General features: G+C 43.5%; 2 pseudogenes across 1 annotated transcript; one reads left to right on the forward strand and one right to left on the reverse strand.

Moving 5' to 3' along the window:
* Positions 1 to 1752: 1752 nt before the first annotated feature.
* Positions 1753 to 10984, reverse strand: LOC146318440 (E3 SUMO-protein ligase ZBED1-like; annotated as a pseudogene). The gene is made up of 3 exons (XR_014771670.1): positions 10915 to 10984; positions 2984 to 3722; positions 1753 to 2619 (listed from the first exon to the last, which is right to left on the reverse strand). The product of XR_014771670.1 is annotated as an E3 SUMO-protein ligase ZBED1-like (transcript).
* Positions 10985 to 11385: 401 nt separating this feature from the next.
* LOC146318441 (uncharacterized) lies at positions 11386 to 14119 on the forward strand (annotated as a pseudogene).
* Positions 14120 to 15382: the final 1263 nt, after the last annotated feature.

The raw sequence follows: 15382 nt of genomic DNA on the forward strand, positions 1-15382 counted from the left end.
ATTAGCCCCATCCCATGTTGTTATTTTTTGTATTTTAGTATTATTTTTTTATTTATTTTTTTATTTTTTATTTTTTTAATATTCATTTTTATTAATTTTTTTTATAAGGAATAGGGGGGGAAGAGGAATAAAGGGCTGAGTGTTGGAACCTGCAGACAAGCCCTTTTTGTGGTTCAATAGGGAGGGCAGAGCCCCTCCCCACCGGAGATCAGGGTTCGAGGCCCACAGGGAGCGGCTCCCAGGGTGGGAGGTAGAATAGATAAAATGAAAAATAAAATACGGGAGCGGCCAAATTATTGTTGTACCACAAATTATTGTTGTACCCGGGATACGGGGGTTATACAGGAAAAGATCAGAAGGGGAACTGTGAAAAAAGGAGAGGGAGAGAGAAGGGGTAAACACCATCATCAATAAAAAGCCTGAAAGGAATGTGTGGTATAAATGTATGAGGAGAGTCGGCAGTCTGGAGGTAAGGCCTGACGGAGGTGGTATGGAGGCCCAAGGTGCAAATTCATTATATAGAATAAAAAATCAACACTCAAAAAATTCATAACACACACATAAAAAATATAAACAAGGAGTAGAATCCGAATCAAGCAGGAAGAGTAAAAATAAGTGCTCAAACATGCCTAATTAAAAGGACGTGGCAAGAAAAGGACAAAATTAAAAAGTACTATAAAAAAAAAGCATATTAATAAATGTCTAGAGTACACACACAGCAATGTGGGGTGATAAAATAAAAGAGGCTTCCAGAGGCTGATATAATGAGAAAAGTGCTAGAATCAGAAGTGCTAATTGGTAGAAAAGTAAGTGCTCTAAGTGTTAATGATTCTGTATAATTAAGTTTAAGTATACTGCATTACTCAGAATTAGAGTTAAAATGGGAAGTACCATAAGAAAGAATTAGATGGAAAATTAACGGGATTATAAAGAAATAATAATAGAATTAGTGATAATAATATTATAAGTAATAATAATAATATTGATAGTGTAATTAATATTAGAAAAGGGTATTCAACATTCAAAGAAATCATAAACCACACAATAATAATGTAAGCAGGCAATAATTTCAAACCCAAAAAAAGTTAAAAGCAAGTGCTCAACCATGCCGCTTCCAAGGGCACGGAGACATAGAAAACAATAATGAGGAATATCTGTAAATAAAAAGCAATTAATAAATTAAAAAAATAGCAAGAGCAGGCACACCGCACACTAGGGTGAATAAATAAGAAAGGCCTCCACTTGCTGGTATAATTGAAAAAGTGCTGGGAGTAACGAGTACTAATTGGTAAAATGTAAGTGCTCTGAGTGTAATTTGTCCTGTATAATTATGTTTAGGTATATTTCCATGCCCAACTCAAGATGAAATGGAGTGAGAAATTTCATAGTGAAATAAATAAGTTAAAGATATAATAATAATCGTAATAATAATTAAAAAAAAATTATTAATAATAATTAGGGCTGTCAAACGATTAAAAATTTTAATCAAGTTAATTACAGATTAAAAATTAATGAATCGTAATTAATCGCAGTTCAAATTATCCCCAAAATATGTCATATTTTTCTGTAAATTATTGTTAGAATGGAAAGAAATGACACAAGGCGGATATATACTGTACAGCAACAGTATTTGTTCATTACAACCATAAATCCACACTGGATGGCATTAATATTGTTCAAGAACATTATTTATTTCTTAGACAGTATTCTTTTTTTCTCTTCAAAATCAACAAGACTTTTTCTTTCTTTGTTTCTTTCTTTCAGTAACAGGACAGTATTTTTTCCCCCTCTTCAAACTAGCACAACAGGGCCACTCTTCTTTTTTTCTTATCAAAAATTCAAAACCAGAACATCAGGCTAAATCTACCTGCTTTGAGCTTCACCATATAAATCAAATGTTTCTTCTGCTGTGTATGTGTGTGTGTGTGTGTGTGTGTGTACATTTAAATGTGGCCCTCTTCTCTACTCATCCTCTAGCCAGTCGCTGAGGCAAACCAACTTATTCACATTTTCTGACAGTAAAGCTGCCCTCTTCTTGTTCACAACATGACCAGCTACTGAGAAGAGTCTTTCACATGGAACAGAGGTTGCAGGAGCAGATAGATATTTACGAGCCAGTGGGGCCAGCTTCTCATGGGCTCCTGCATGAGATGACCACCACCGCAAGGGACAGTCCTCCATATCAATGGTGGGCTCTGCTCTGTACCTGTGTATGGCTCTGTCAGGCTGTACCTCCTCCTCAGATTCAGAATCTGACCCCAGCTGTAGAAGAAGGTTCATTTTCTTCTTGGGTGGCCCATCTTCAGTCTGTTGAGATCTTCTGGGTGATTTGTCTCGCAGCATTCCTCCAAGTGTGGTCCACACGCCTTCTCTCTCTGTCTTGGGCAGGCTCTTTAAGTCTTTAAAACGTGGATCCAACGCCGTTGTGATCTTGAGCCATTCGTGGTTGATGTTCTCTTGGCGAGAGGTTAGGTCGTCCTTGATTTTTTCTTTGAATTTCACCACATATATGCAGGGTCCTCTTCAGACACTTCAATTGTATTCTGCAAGTGGCGGAGGGCAGGCAGTACCATGGAGCAGGAGACGTAGGCCTCTCCACCCAGGAGCTCAGTTACATACCTGCAGTGGAAAACACACACACACACACACAGAGAGAGAGAGAGAGAGAGAGAGAGAAGGAAAGGAAAGATAAATAAATTACTTGAACACAACTTGTAAAATAGATTATTCATTTGTTTCATTTAATTTCAGCCTGCAATGAATGGTCACATTATATAGCCTATTCATTTTATCAATTTGATGTCAGCCTACAATCTACAATATGTGGTCACTTTATATCAGTGGTTCTCAAAGTGGATTTATGGTCTAAATTGCCCCTTACAAGTCTGTGACAGTGTACAATTTGTAGGCTACACTATCAGAGTTAAGAGGAGACCTTGAAATTTGACAGTTTGAGAATCACAGCATTAAATGTCATGCTTACCGACAGGGCTCTAGTAGGGTCTCAAGTTTGTGGATTTTGTCCCATTCGGCTGGCGTCAGCATAACAAGTTTATGCTGCTGTTGGCTCAGGGTGGCTTTTATTGCAGCTTGATTGCGTGACAGGCGCTGCACCATTTCGAACGTGGAATTCCAGCGCGTTGAAACATCCTGGGTCAGTGGCTCCTCCGTTTCTTTTCGTGACTTTTGCACTGCGTTCAGCTCCGCCAGGTTCGCTGGGCTATGCTTGAAATGGCCCACAATTTTGCGACACTTGGCCAACGCAGTGTCAAACCCCCTGTCAGCCAGACTCACAGTGATGCTTCTCTGTATGATGTGGGTGATACATGGCATGTGATCGTATGGTAGGATGCGAGCCGCGGCAATCATATTACGTGCGCTGTCCGTCGCTATGATTGTAATTTTCCCCTCGATATCCCACTTGCATGCAACAGTTTGGAACTGTTCAGCGCATGCCGATGCAAAGTGGCGTTCTTCTGTTTTCATTACAGTTAGTGCGAATGAGACCAGTTCCCATTTTTTAGTGATGTGATGTGCAGTCACTCCCAGGTAATTAGTGTTACTCACTGAGGTCCAGTGGTCTCCTGTCAGGGGGACATATTCCGCTTGAGATAAAACCTCTTCTTTTTTCTTTTTCTCGGTCTCATACTGGCTGTGGATCCTAGTCATTATTGTGGTTCTGCATGGTGGCTTGTAGGACGGGTCGAGGGACGCTACTAGGGCTGAACGATTTTAGGAAAAGATCTAATTGCGATTTTTCTGGCAGATATTGCGATTTCAATTCGATTCACGATTTTTTCTTCAAATCAAGCTTCAGTGCAATATTCACAATGTAAAGTAACATTTACAATCATTATTAATTTTTCAAACTAGGTATTTGTGAGGGCTTCAAAGAAAAATAACATTAAGGGAAAAACTACTGACTATACTGAAGACAATTCGCACACATCATCAAATTAAATCTGTATAAATAAATAAATTAATAAACAAAAACACACACACAGGTCTGGTCCATTCATTAAGTTCCATATGACGTTCGCTGCATTGTCGGTTGTGATGCACGTCAGAGGAGTGTAACTACGAAGCGAGGTTAATGAGTTAACGAGCTATGTTGAGTCTAAATTCAGGGTTTTCAGTGTCACGAAAGTGGCTCTCTTTTAACCTGCTAGATCACCGTGGTAATTTATGCTAAACTCATAACCTGGTCGGCAGCAGGTTATGTTAAGAGTTTATGATTAAATCGTCTGTAAAACGCGCCGTTCTTTAACTTATAATTGTCCTAACAAGGTTGTTTATGAGCGATATAGCTTTTAAACTGAGGGAAGACATTAAAAATGAAAAGTTGCTGAGCTGTATGTTCGTTATATCACTGAACGAATCCATATAATGTAAAAATGAAACAGCGGTACAAACTGTCTGCATCGCGCTGTCATGATGGTAACCTCCGTTTGGTGATGCAGAGTCATTTTCCCCGTTTGCTCCAGATCATATTAACACTTTAAATTGACATCGTATATAATCCACACAGTAAAATAATAATGAAGCAACTACAGACACTTTGAAGACTTTTTACTGTTATCTGTTTTGTCTCGGTGATTTTGCAGCTCAGATCACTGATTAGAAAATTCATCATCATTTATCACAGACAATCTTAAATCAGTTACACTCATTTTACGTTCGTTTAGCCAAAAACTTCAGTGATCTCCACATCTCTGTCATCATAGGACAGTGTTAGACAGACTTCATCATGTTTAAATCTGCTGTATGGAGTTTTATTGTTTAATGTGCAGTTTTCATGTTAGAATAAACGGCAGCATTAAGACCACATTTAGTCCATCAGTCATTTTCTGACATCATTCTTCTTCTCCTGCTTTATTTGCAGCAACAATGTTGTTTTTTGCCGTAATGTATTTAGTATACTTTCCACAGCTCATAATTATAACAACTTGATCATTTTGACTTAAGTAAGTGGCTCGCGATCGCTTCACTTCATGCGGAAGAAGAGTGAAATGACGCAACAAACGCCCCTTTTTTGTGAGCGCGCACAGAGTCTGAAGACGAAAGCCTGGATTAACCAAGTGAGTTGATAACCACCGTCGTGATACCCGTTATCTCTGATTGTGGTTTTAGGCTTTGTCGATCCAGAGCATACAAAGAAAGCCTGGCTGTGTTGAGCTTGCTTCGTAGTACAGCCCTCAGGAGCACTGCAAAAAACCGCAGCTTTGGCGATCACGTGATCGCGTTGTCTGAAATCGCAATTTCGATCAGAAAACGATAAATCGTTCAGCCCTAGACGCTACTCTTATTGTTTTAGCGAGGCCCTTGTCTTCAACAATGCTAATCGGTCTGCAGTCCTTTGCAACCCATTCAGCTATTGTGTTGGTTAATTTCTCCTTGGTAGAGTCATTGGCCGGCGTTCAGTTAGTGTGGTCTGTCACAAGCTAGCTGTAGCTTTGGAGCTGGAAGCCCCCGGATGCTTATGTTTGAGATGGTACTTTAGGCTAGAATAGCTCCGGTGGAACCGGAACTCCTTCCTGCAGTGAGTGCAAATTACTATCTGCTTATTTATTGTTCCATTTGTATTCTTTTTAAACTGAAATTCCCCATCCAGAGGGCCAACCTGCTCTTCCTCCATGTTTACATTCACCGCACGCATGCATCAGCTCTGCTCACTGCGCGTCACTGCACTTCGGAGTGGTATTATGGGATGTATGGGGCGGGTCATTCTGCGCATGCGTCAAATGCGTGAAAATTTTTAACGGCACTAATTCTAAAAATTAATTATCGCCCGCTAACGCGATAATTTTGACAGCAGTAATAATAACAATAATAATAATAATAATAGTGATAATAATACTACTACTAATAATAATAAATAAGAGAATACTAAAGTAAGGGTATAAATTAAATAAGATAAAATTAAATCAAACCGAGCAATACCATAGGGTTAAATCCATCTAAATCAACCGGAATATTAAATTAAGTTAATAAGGGATAAATTCCATTAAATCAAAAAAGGAGATCAACTTCATTTATCAAGTTGACCTAGAAATAAAATTAAATACAATTAATAATTATAGATTAAATAAATACAAACAAAAGTAAGGTAGAAACAGTAAATAATTAGAGTGAGGCCAAAAAATTGGAGAAACTAGAAAGTAAGAGAGGCAGGCATGAAGTGGATAAGGGGGTCGAGCTAAGATAAGTTAAAGTGTGGTAAGATGAACCACAGTAAAAGGTATAGAAAAGTTGAGGGACGGTAAATTAATGTGGACATAGGGGCCCTTGTGGTAGAACACTATGGAATTAGTGCAAGAATATAGTATCTCTTAATTGTAGTAGTATAATATTATCGAATACAACCCCGAGAAAAAGAATAATAGCAAGATGCAGGAATATGGCACAGTTAGAGCAATTTTTCAGATAGACACAAGTTAAAGAAACACTTCTTGGATCAAGTTTTTTTTTATTATCTATTTCTCCCAAAGGTTACCTGAAAAAGGGGAAGAACTGTCATGGTTGTTGAGTTTTTGGATTTGTTTTGGTTTGCTTGGTGTTTCTGTTTTCCTTGTTTCCCTTTTCCCCCCTCCCCTTTCCTTCCAGGGCAGTGTGTGTGGCAGCGGCGGCAGTCATTGGCTGGCTCAGCATAATGAGATGCACCTGGCTCTCATCATCTCATTCCCCCTGCTATATGAGCTCGGCCAAGTCACCACTCCTGTGCTGGACTATCCAGTCGCAGTCGGTAACGTAGCGCAGCAAGCTTTCAAGTGGACTTATGGTGTTTTTTTGTGGCTCTAATCTTCAGTGTTTTTGTGCAGCCTTCAGTGCTCCTCCCGACCGTGTGTGCAGCTCTCAAGCTCCTGAACCGACGCCAGCACGGTTCTCCTCCTGCCTGCTCTGCTGCGCCAGTCAGCCAACTGTGTCCAGCACCTGCCCTCGCCTTTCGTTGTTTTTTGCCCTTTGTGAAATAATGAACCTTTTTGAAAACTTCACTTATCTCGTTCTCTGCGTCTGGGGTCCTGGCCAAACCTGGAACTTAACAAGAACAAGAATTGCAGGTTATGTATTCTTAGGTAGTCATAAAATATTTGGAGCAATTTAAGACGTGAGAATATTAACGGGGTGTTGAGGAACACCGTAGTGATGGTCGCTGTGGGGAAGATGAGAAGGAAGAAAAGGAAAAGGAAATTAAGGTAAGGGAGAGTTGTTAGGGTTAGGGGAAAAGAATGGGACCGAATAGGATAGGGGGAGGCCGGTAGGAGATAGGGGGAAGGGAGATAAAGCAGGGGAGGGGTGGTTGTGGTTAGGAAAATAAGGAGGGCAGGGTTATGTAGGGAAAGGGAGGGGTAGAGGAAAAAAGGGGGATAAGGGAGGAGTGGGGGAGAGGGCCGGTGAGGGGATGGTTAAGGTTAGGGGGGAGAAAATTGGGATGGGGTATATTACGGGAAGGGGAGGGAAGGGGAAGAGAAAAATTAAGGGAGAGAAAAGGAGAAGACACAGAGGAGGGATTAGGTTAGAGAACAGAATTAAGGGAGAGGGGAGGAAATCAAATATCGCAGGGAGCCGCTCCGGAAGATAGGTGGTGACTGGAATAAAAGGGAGAGAGGGGAAGATGGAGGTTTTAGTTAGGGGGAGTCATTAAGGCCCCTGGGGAAAATGGTCCCCAGCCTCTCGATCCAAATTCTCTCCATCCTCTTCCTCTGTCCGGTGGTCCAGTGGTCCCCCGCTTCCAGTCCAGAAATAATCAAAGAGGAAACCGGGTGTTGTTGGAAATGTTGGACAAGATGCATGGTGAGGGAGTTTAATCTTATATTATGAAGATACTGTGTGAGCCGAGCGAATAGTGTGTTTTGTGTCTCGCCGATATAATGCATATTACAGGTGGAGCAGGAGATTATGTAAATTATGTTAGTGCGTTGTAGTGAAAAGGAGCCAAGGGTGGGAAAGGAGTGGTTACTGTAAGGATTAATAATAAACTTTCTATTCTTGAAGTGTACTGATTCTGGTGATTGTGGGGACTGAGTGTGTGTGATGAATTTAGAGCAGACTAATATGTTTTGCAAATTTGGGTTTTTCCTGTAAGCCGAAATGATCCAATGATGCTGCAGGCACGGGAGGTCAGGCTGAATCGGTGTGAAGTTATCTTTAAGCTGACGATGAAGAGATGTGACAGGATGAGAGAAAGTAGAAATGAGCGGGAGGAGATCGGTGTAATTGGTGTCTGAGGGGTCCGAGTGTATAGTGAGGTTGCACCAGTCCTCTAAGGTGGGAGAGGAAATGGGAGGGTGCAGGGGTATCAGGAAGAGGATATAGACCCTGGTTCAGGTAGGGGAGGGGAGTAGAAAATTCTGGGAGAGGCGTAGGTGCGGAAGGAGCATTAAATTGAGGTTGTGCGGGTGTGATATTGCGGGTGTAAGAAGGGGGCGTGGGTGAGAGACGAGAGATCTGGGTGGTCTGGTGAGAAATGGCAGGAGGACGGTGGGATGAGCGAGCGGGAGTGAGAGACGCCAGGGTGCTGGTTTTAATTTTCCTCAGAAACCTCCTGGAATAACCTCGAGTGCGCAAAGCTGTAAACAGAGTATGGATGGATTTATGTAAATCAAAGGGGAGGGATGAAATACGATGAAATCGAATAATTTGTGATTTTATAATGCCTGAAAAAGTATGTTTTGGATGGTAACTGGTTTTCTGTAAGAGTGCATGTGTGTCGGTGCTTTTAAAATAAACCTTGGTCAAAATCTGTTTGGATTGGGAGTCTGGTGAGAAAAAAACGGTGGTGTCTAAGAAGTGAACCTGATGTGCGTCTATTGTAGATTTAACAGTGATGGAAGGATGGTGGTTATTGAGGGTGTTAATGAATTCCTGAAATTCCAAAAATATCATCGAGGTATAGGTATAAGGTCTGAGTGTGCACTTTTCCAGCGCCTCTCGCTCCCACTCGCTCATGTAAATATTTGCATATGCCGGTGTATTTGTGTATTTATTTGTGTATATAAATGTATTTTTTTAAATATAAAGAATAAATAATATTTCTGAGTTGTCATTGTGTTGGGGGGTATGGTATGGGGGTATAATATGTGGTGTTATTAAGTTGGCGATTGGCTTCCAAGAAGTATTGTTGTCTGTCCATCAGAACGACTTTAGACCCCTTGTCAGCTGGTTTTATTACAATATTACGATTATGTGACAGTTCTTTTAGTGCGCGCCGTTCGGCCCCCGACAGATTATCTGGGATGTCTGCCGGGGGCCGAAAGGCACGCAAAGTTTTATGGTCCAGATTAATGAGTTTTATTGTATTTTGATGAAGTTGATTAGTTGTCGGTTCCCAATGTGAAGGGTGAGTAAAAGGTAGAGGGGTACGGCTTGGGCGGTTGTGAAAATGGTCTTTAAGTTTGATGCGTCTATGATAGGTGTGAATGTCCCTTCGAAGCTCCTCCCGGTCGAAACGGATGGGACGGGGGATGAACGAGAGACCTTTTTCTAAAAGTTGGGTTTGAGCGGAGGACAAGGTAAGAAGAGTGGAAAGGTTGAGAACATTCGAGTGAGAGGTGATGTGAGAGGCGACTAGTTTTGGGTTCTGGGGTGAGTTGGGGGTGTGTGTGGCTGGGTTAGCTTTGGACGGAGGGATAAATTTAGCTGTTGGCACCAATAACAAAATATTGCGTTCGCCGTGGCAGGGGTCCAATGGATGTGGTCTGGTTTCAAATTTGCCTGTTGTGTGAGTGTGAGATGTGAGGAGAAATTCATAATAGGGAAGTAAATGTCTGTGTTGGGAAAAACTGAGCGGGCCTGCTTGTAAAGAGCCTTCAGTTGTTTAATAGAGGTAAGTTTCGGGTCTTGATCTTTGTTATTGATGCCAACAGACAATTCAAGTATTTTTGTATTCAGATTAACCGGGGTTTTTTCCAGAATTTTTTAAAAATGGTAGAATGTCGCGCCGGGATAGCTGTCAAGTTGGATTTGTGGGTTTCTGTGTGGGGGGGATTCTGTTAATGTTAGAGTCCCCGAGAATGAGGATAGATTTACGGGGGCGGATATTCCAGTCTTGGATTTTGCGGTGGGGTCGGGTGAGATGGTAGGTTGGTTTATAGGTCACAGTGAAAGGGGGTGTATGTTGTGTGGAAGTGAGTCTGTTCTGGGGGGGCGGAGTGGAAGAGTGGGTTGGGGGAGTCCTGGGGGATGTGGTTGTGGGACTGGTGGGGTGGGGCGGAGGGGCCTCCCTGGTGGTAGTAAAAGAGGCAAGGCAAGAAGAGGAATCTGGTTGGGGTTAGGACTTGACTCCCCTGGGTAAGGCATAAATACTGACACTGCCAAACACCTCTCAGACTCGGGTTAGGGGTTAGGGTTAGGGTCGAGCTCGCGGCTACCCCCCATTTTCATGTACCCGGAGTCCAACGGTGCCACCCCCATGTCTCTACGATGTACTGTTGGAAAGTTATGGCCATTTTAAGTTTTCCATTAAGTGTAATGTAGCTCTGTGGACCGCCATATTGCTTCAGGGTGTTCAGGGGTCAGTGAGACATGTATCAGATATGTTTAGGACCAATAAAAAGCAAAAAAAAACAGACATCAAAATTGATGATCACGGGTAGTTTTTTGGACATTGAACCGCCCATAACTCCTAAGTCCAATGAGATAGAGACATAAGACCATGACCTACCCCCTCCTTTGTGCATACCCCGAGTCCAACGGTACCACCCCTGAGTCTGTAGCACTTACCGTTCAAAAGTTATTGCCAAACATTGTGAGATAGAGACACGAGTCGTCAAATTGCGTCGTACCCTTTACAGACAGGTGTGGCCCGTCCCCAAATGCCCCCAGAAAAAATCTCAAGTCCCTACCTCCAACCGTTCCGGACTCGGTCTCGATAGCGCAATCTAGCGGAAAAAAAGTTACTTACCTTGGGAAACTTACCTGTCATGTCCAGATGGCTAGAGGTGGCCCTCCCGATTCCAACGGTGCCAGAACCGAGTCTCTGCAACATACAGTTCCTGATTCATTAACCGAAACGTGTTACCATATAGGTCAAAGCCAAAAAGTCACTGAGCACACACTATTCCTACAAACATAGTGTTAATAGTTTAATGCAAGAAAAAAGTGCACATGCTATTACTACATAAATAAATCTTATTTTGTTAATTCCAAGTGTATAAATAGAGTGACTTTCCATTTATACATTCAGTTAGTGGTTTGCATCAGTCAGAAAAGGTACAACTCTGTAAAAAGCCCCTGTAGTAGTGTAGTGTCTCATTTTCTTGTGTTGTCCAGTCAATACAACTGCCAGTGCATAGTGTGAGCAGCAGTTTATTTTGTCAGTGTTTTGTGTGCAGCAGTGACAGCAAGCAGCCTTACCTTTCATTGTTGTTCAGACACACTCAAGCAAGGATGGCTGTTCAGAACATGATAGTTGATGTTGGCGTTACCAACACCAGCAGCTTACTCCGGAGCATGAGAGATTACAAGAACATTGAAGAGTTTTTGCAAGCCCCGGAGACCATCGGGATCCACTCAACGACAGTCCCTCAAGCAAGTTCATTTCTGAACTTTTCATTTGACATCGATGGGATTTGCATTGAGTTACAGAGCCTCCAAGGACTCCTAGGTGGTCTCCACTATTTGCTCTTGCCCAGACTTCGCCCTGTCAACCTAACTCCTCAGTATGAGTTCATTAAAAAACATGTTGACCTCACTTGCTACAGCCAGGACGGGCTAACAGCCTTGAGAAATGTAGTGGGGCACACCATCAGCTACGTAGATGGTAGCTACCACCTGTTGATGACCGTGCTTCCGGCCAATGCAGACAATCCAGACAGAAGGTTGCTCCGGAAGGACTTGTATCATTTGATGGCGGGAGAGCTGCTCAATGACGTAATTGAGAATTTCCAAGTGCTTCCCAAGAACTTGCCTGATGAGGAGAAAGCTCGTCCCACCATCCGAAGCCAGGGTTCCTTCGAGACATCCAGGTTCCATGTGCTGAGGAGGGATGCCACTTTTATTGCGTCCCTGTTGGACAGGGCGGTGGAGAAGTCCAACGCCTGTCATTTTATGAAGGTGGTTCTTTTTCTATCTCAGTTTGGATAGACAGACGTGGAACCTGTGGACATCACGGACGTTGTTGACCCATGTCACGCAAGGTCTATCTCTGTGCACTTCGCGTGCAATGTTGTGTCCAAGGACCCTCAGAGCCACATCTTTTTGTCGCACTATGGGTTGGAGAACCTTGTTGGTGACAGGGGAGCCCTGTTCACCACCCTTGGCATCCACGAGGCCACAAACTTTCAAAGCAACCTGGACAACCGTGGCATGGATGTCAGCAGTGAGTTGCTGGGGGTGCTGGAGAACTATGGGAAGCTGACTTTCCTCCAGCTGTATGTGGACTCGCCACACGCCCACCTAAGGACTCCCTTCAAGCATCCTGCGAGTGGTGCCATTGTCACCTGTGGCTTGTCTCACCCCAACTTCCAGTTGGCACTGCTGTGACGTGCAGAAAATTACCTGAGCCACATGAGGGACCTGCATGCCAGGATGGTTGGGCAACTGGGTTGCAGGATTGAGCAGGTCGTAAGGTTTGAGAGCAGGGTCCTCTCTAATCTGGATCCATCAGAGCACTTCAAACAGGAGAGGCTGGGCCGCCTGTTTGAAAAGCATGCACTCCTCGTGCCCTTCCAGGACTGCGGTGACACCAGTGTCCTCTCAGTCCTCCGGGATGTCCTCCTGTTCCTTGTGGACAACCTGACGGCCATTTACAAGAACAGCGTTGGCATCGCGCGCTATGACTCGAGTTGGCAGGCATACCAGTATGAGCTGGCTTTGGAGGAGATGGTGTTTGGTCGTCCTCTCTCGCCACTCGATTACCAGCTGAGTGTGAGCTTGGGCACGAGCACGGTCAGCAAAAAGAGTCTCAGCCACCAGAGAGGCTTCCTGGGCCTGGCACCCCATTCCAGTGCAAGTGTTGGGGAAACACCCCCTCCCCTTCACAACTGGACGAGGGATGATCTGCAGACGATGCGCATCCAGCGTCTCTTCCCTTTGTGTCAGACGCTGGATGTGGAACCATCTGTCATAGGGACCGCCCTCGTTACAGTGCTACTCAGAGACCTTTATAAAAGGAACACTGACATCCCCATGGCCGCACTCAAATCCAACCATCCACCTGGAAGGCTGATAGGTGCCCCCGGACACGTTGTGCAACGACCTGGCAGAGAAAGAGTCCTTCCTTGTGCCAAACACATTTGGCAGGGCTCGGACGTTGGTGACCCAGGCAGGAAAAGATGTGAAGGAGTGTCTCCTCCAAGGCTTCGTTGATGCCAAATTCAACTTTTTCCCTGCATTCAAGTTTCGGGATATCAAGGGAGGAAAGAGAATTTGGTGGAACTTCCGCGACCATGTCCAGGTCCATCGCGCTGATTGTGAGCCCTTCCCAATTTCAACTGTAGCCAGCATGACCCTGCAGGTTTGTGTGGAGATTGAGAGGAGGTCCCTCACATATTCCAGGAACCTGGAAAAGTACAGGGACCACGGGATGGCCTGGATGGAAAAGGTCCTTGTCAGACTCCCACCTAACCTGAAAAAGACCCCGAACAACCATTTGAGAGTTGTCACCTTTGTGAGCTGCATCGGAATGGTAATGAATGGGGACTAAGTGGACTATAACCACCTGAGGGACCTGCTCACAGAAATGAGCCACGTCTTGTCTCAGAAGGATCTCCAGAAATTGCAGATCCAGTCCCGGTTCACACTGCCAAAGATCTTCAATATGCTCATCTGGAAGCTGCACGAGGACATCCCATATCGTGTTGTCCAAAAACCAGAACCGGCCCTCAAGACACCCCAGCGACCTAAGCATCCAGAGCAAGAACTCCCAGAGGAGGATGTTCAGCAGGTGGACCCCCAAGATGATCTGAGACCCATGGAGAGGTCTCAGGTGTTATACCTTCCTGCAAATGCATCAAGGCAGTGGTCAGAACTGGAACTGTCCTTCCTGCCCACAGACACGAATGTCAAAGTCAGAGCAGCATATGAAGAGTACACCGAGAAATGCAAGCAGAACAAGATTCTCGTACGTACTTACAATGCTTTCCGGTTCAAGGTCAAAAGTCTGACAGGCAAAAAGACGTGAAGAGGTCCGTCTTGTTTTGTAGGAGTGTGTGTTGATAAGAGTTATATATAGTTCTTGAGATTTGGCTGAGGTTCTTGTTGATTTGTGTGTGTTCTTGAATTGTTATGTAGATAAGCATAGGATAAGATTAGTTTAGAGTAAGCATAGGTTAAGAATTAGATAAGACTTAGGAATGTTAAGATTAGTTTAGAGTAAGCATAGGTTAAGAATTAGATAAGATTTAGGAATGTTAAGATAAAAAAAACAAAAAAAAAAACAAAACAAGAAAACCAATTAAAAAAAAAAAAAAAACCTCCACATGGACTCTGCCTTGACGTGGCGTGGAGGCTTGTGTGTCTCTGTGAACATAGGGACTGTCCAAATAGGCTCTATTAGCACAGCTTACTCTTGTTTGGTAAGGCAAGTTGTTAGCTGTGCTCAATAGAGCCTATCTGGACAGTCCGTATGTTCACTGAAACCAGACTAAAGAGTCCCGAATTTTGAAAATTTCACTAAGTGTCACAGCCAAAAAATGTCTTCCAGAAAGTGGTTAGGAGTAAGTTTCAGGTCATTCTGACATGGACATGGTTCCACAGGTAGTTTTTTGGACATTGTACCGCCCATAACTCCCAAGTCCAACGACATAGACACATGGGACCATGACCTACCCACCCATTGTCAGGTATGTCCTTTCCAGTGGTACCACCCCTGAGTCTCTAGGACTTACTGTTCAAAAGTTGTTGCCAAACATGTGAGATAGAGACATGGGACCATGACCTACCCCCCCATTTGTGTGTACCCTGAGTCCAACGGTACCTTTGTTAAGTCGCTACGATGTATGGTTCTTGAGTTATACCAGAAATTAAATTCCTATACAAGTGAGTGGGAGGAGTGAAAATTTCACTAAGTGTCACAGCCCAAAAATGTCTTCCAGAAAGTGGTTAGGGTTAGGTAGAGGGATATGAAATCTCCTCCCATAGGAGGAGGAAGGTGCACTGTCCATCCTCCCATACTGGGGACGGGGGTACGGGGGTACGGGGGGGTCTTACCCCTGTCCCCAGTCAGGTTGGCGTTGGCGCCTTCTGCCATGGCGCACCAGCGTCCAGTCACCCATTGTTAATTGTTTGTGTAATATTCTTATTGTTAGCTTTGTTATTTATGTAATAAAAAAATGAAAAACCAAAAACGCTTCCCCAAAAGTGGGGAAGGAAAACCCAAAAAGTTGTTTTTAGTCAAAAAATAAAATGTTTTTAATCAAAAACAAAAAATGAACTTAAATTATTT

The sequence above is a fragment of the Lutjanus erythropterus genome, chromosome 12 (assembly GCF_056507025.1).
Source record: "Lutjanus erythropterus isolate fLutEry1 chromosome 12, fLutEry1.hap2, whole genome shotgun sequence".
Classification (NCBI taxonomy): Eukaryota; Metazoa; Chordata; class Actinopteri; order Lutjaniformes; family Lutjanidae; genus Lutjanus; species Lutjanus erythropterus.